Below are 3,986 nucleotides of genomic sequence, written 5' to 3'. Positions count from 1 at the left end.
AGACACAGATTACACAAATTATATATATAATATAATTACATATATTACATATAAATTTTAAGTTCTCATGTTCTAAAAACTTGAACATAATGCTTCAACTGCTCTGTTATTGATTGTTGCTTGTCCAGTCTCTGCTTAATTTCCCAACTCAGTTTTGATTTGCTTTTTTAGTCTCCAGTGTCATGTTTTCTTTCCATTATTATGTCTCTATCTCTATTCATATAGAGATAGATAGCTATCTCTCATGTGTGTGTGTGTGTGTGTGTATGTGTATATGTGTGTGTGTGTGTGTGTGTGTGTGTGTGTGTGTGTGTACATAGAGAGAGCCAGGGAGACAGAGATGTACATACCCTGGGCAAGCACGTGGAGCAGGCCCAGGGGATGAGGTCCTTCGTCACAGGATGACTCCATATAGAAGTCTATATCTATAAAATTAGGTGATTTCCCAGAAGTCCCAGAGCAAATGTCTCAAGGTTAGGCATGCATATTAAATGTTTATTTAAAGTAAACACTAAACAAGATTGGGTAGTGTGTATGGTTTTATCATTGGAAAACTATTCTAGATGTGTTAGACACACATGTCTACTAGGTGGTGTGTCTATAGACATTGTATGTGAATTGCTCTACAGTTCCCCTGTAAGTCACACCTGTGTCCACAGCCCTGCTTCTCTCCCTGGGTCTCTTGCTCTGGCTGAGGTTTATGTAAGTCACCTGATGGCTCTCCTCTCACTGTGGGCTCTATGAGTGCACAAAAATACACAGCTGAGTCCTCCAGCTGTGTGCCTGTGATGGTGAGGTTGATATATCTGGATGATTTCTGGAAGTTCAGGAAATAACGATCCTCTGTTGCATTTTGCTTATCATAAGAGTTCTGACGAACAAGCAAAATCAATTTGCCTGCTAGTGGCTGTTTGTACCAGAAAATGGAGTAATAGGATTCCCCAGTCTCATACAAACAGTCGAGAGTCACAGCTTCCTTTTCCACCACCAAAACCGAAGTTTGAGCTTGAGTTACCTTCTGGGCCATGCTGGTTCCTGAAATAAAGAGGACAGAGTCAGACTGACTTTTTTTTATAACCAAGGGATGAAGGAATTTAGGGCTTGAAGCTGTGATTCCTTCCCTTCTGAGCTTCCTTAGAAAACAAAGCTCCTCTTACTATCAACTTCATGACTGAGAAGAGCCTGAGCCCTGTGTTTGTGGAAATCCTTACCAAGACAGATAGAAGCAATGGTTGCCCCCAGCAGGCTAGTGATCAGCATAGTAGTGACTCTTTCCCTGATTGAGACACTCTGTTATGCCTCAAATCCAGATATTAATCTAAACTTTTAGCTCAATAGAAACTACAAGGTTTGTGTGCTCTGTGATATGTCACCCAACAGGAAACACAGCCAGCAGATGTAGGGCAGGTTTGCTTATGTCCTGTCACAGGCTTCCTGCACAGGGAGAGATGCTGTCTTGTCCTGAGCACATGGTATATATTATAATTTACTGGCCTGGAAATAATCATAATGTCATAATCTCACACAACTCTTTTGGGATGGGTGGTGATCTCAGGTGATCAAAACCCTGATCTCAGGTTTTTGCACTTATTTCGAATGTACTCTAACACTTGAACTACAGCTACAGCTGTTTTCTGCTTTGGGTTAGTTTTCAGATGAACTTTCATGTTCTTGCCTAGGCCAGCCTTGGATTGTGCTCTTCCTTCTATTCTTCAAACCGTTATTCACCAGACATATCCTTATCCATCTAGCTGGAATTGCCAGAGTAAACCACTGGTACCAGACTCTGGTGCTATACTTGCCTCATTTTCTCTAGACACAACCAAATTGAAAGGTCACCACAGAATTGTGACTCTCTAAAATGAAGGCAAGAGCTTTATTTTCAATCTTTGCTCCTACCACACCAATCATGGGATCCAGCAAGTTATGTAAGAGTCCATTGCCTGCTAGCCTGGGAGCAGGTGCTGGTGGCGGCTTCCTGGCCCAGGGCTTTGTGTCTGAGACCTGGAGCTGCGGCTGCGGAGGTGGGGCTGGGCTCCTCCTCCCCCTCCTTGTCCTCATCCTCTGGGTGGTGAGGGCACCACTTGGTCTGCGTGATTCCTCTGCCAGGATCCATGGCCCGGGTCCTGGGTTCCCTGTCCTGAGCTCACCTCAACTCCCACCAAGGGGCTCGTGCCGCTGGAGGGGTTTCGGCCTTCTCCTACAGTTTGCAAAGTCGGCCCTATTGCTGCAGAGGTGGAGTAGGCACAGGAGACTTGGGGAGGGGGGTAGAGGTGGGTGGATAGGGGTGGGCGGGCAGGCCCACGGTGGAGAGGAGCCGCCACCACTGCTGCAGCAGCATGGAGACCAGATTCACAAGTCCTGGGAGCAATGCCCCCCATGGACCCTGATGTCCACAGAACAAGATAAGGACCCCATGGTGCTGAAGAGAGTCCGGTGGTGATAGTGTACTGGATGGGTTAGGAGGACCAGGTATACAACCAGGAAGTCCACATACCATAAAACACAAGGCAAATGCACAGGGACATTCTTTTCCTCCACTGACTGAGTACGCTCAACCACCAAATCCCCACTCTGGTAATCCATTGGATGACAACTATCATACTATTTCCTAAAAAACCACTACCTTCATCAAATCCATATCTTGGCCCCAATTATCCTGGTTTTGGAGGTTATGACACATTCAGAATGCCACCACAGGTCCCCCCAAAATGTAAGAATGTCTTCTCCCTATGTGGTCCTTTACTCAGGAGTCAGCCACATCCATTTCTTCAGAATCCTTCGGGCATGGGTTTTAACTGACCTCATGCTTTTAACTTTGGGCCACATGATAATTCCAGTTTTGGAAATCCATTTTATAATAATGTGCTAGGTCAAAATGTTAACATGCCCAGTCAACAGTTTAGACAAAATCCCACTGAAAACTTCAGTTAGATTCCTCCACAGAATGTTGGGCAAGTATCCAACCCTGATTTAGCATTTAATTTTGTGCTTGCAAATAACTCAAATTCTACCTCTTCATTAGAATGAATCATTCTTTTATTCCACTTCCAAATACTTTTGGCCAAGCAAAAGCACCACCTCTGAAACAAGACTTTCCCCAAGGAGCCACCAAAGCACAAATCAACATTCCTCCACTCTTCCACCTCAGTTAAATATGGATGACAGGGTAAGTTAAGCGTAATATTGAAGTGAAAAATGTGACTTGAAACAATGTAGTCAATCCAGAGAACAGCCCTTCAAGTAGCACTGAAGCCACAAAGGGCATCCCTGCAAGTGGGACACAAATAAAACAAAATATTTTGTTTTTACTTCATGAGAGATTGATTAAGTCAGCATGGAGTCGAATAGCCAGAACTTCCCTGGCTCTCTGGGTGCCTATGATATAGATAATACTGATGGGACAAAGTGTCGCTGGCTATCAAGAGCCTCTGCCCTATACCTCACTCCCCAAGTCTTCCTACTCGCTCCTCCTTAAGCATGCATATGAAAGCAAAGACCGCGATTTTCTTCACATATACTTTCTATAGTGTCAAAACTATGACACAAACTATAATCAGCATGCATTTATTTTAATAAGATCAAGATAAAAGGATGAAAATTGATACATTTGATCTTACAAGAATGAGCTTTTAAAACAGAACAATTTAAATTTTTCTGAAGGCTTATTTCTTATTTTTATTAACTTACTTTTAACCATGTTTTAAATTTTTTTCTGTAGTTGTACAAAGAAATTCAATTCAATATGGAAATTTTAAGTAAGACCTTGTAATTAAGAAGATACATTTGTACACAGAGGGGAAAATTACAAAATTTTTATGTTTTCCTTATAAAGAAACTGATAGAATGTTACATAGCAGGATCTGATTCAGATCTTTATCTCCATTATTCAAAGATTCAGCTCTCTGCTTCTGTTCTGATCCACTGGTTCAATTCCTTTTCGTGAAGTGAGTTTTCTGGAAGTGTCTTCAGATCCATCTCACTTG

General features: G+C 42.6%; 1 pseudogene; it reads left to right on the top strand.

Moving 5' to 3' along the window:
- Positions 1 to 2,389: 2,389 nt before the first annotated feature.
- LOC138818402 (pygopus homolog 1 pseudogene) lies at positions 2,390 to 3,389 on the top strand (annotated as a pseudogene).
- Positions 3,390 to 3,986: the final 597 nt, after the last annotated feature.

This window comes from Dipodomys merriami, unplaced genomic scaffold (assembly GCF_024711535.1).
Source record: "Dipodomys merriami isolate MVZ:Mamm:240054 unplaced genomic scaffold, mDipMer1.0.p SCAF_1, whole genome shotgun sequence".
Taxonomy (NCBI): Eukaryota; Metazoa; Chordata; class Mammalia; order Rodentia; family Heteromyidae; genus Dipodomys; species Dipodomys merriami.
The sequence above is the reverse complement of the archived record's forward strand: the minus strand, read 5'-3'. Positions and strand labels throughout refer to the sequence as shown.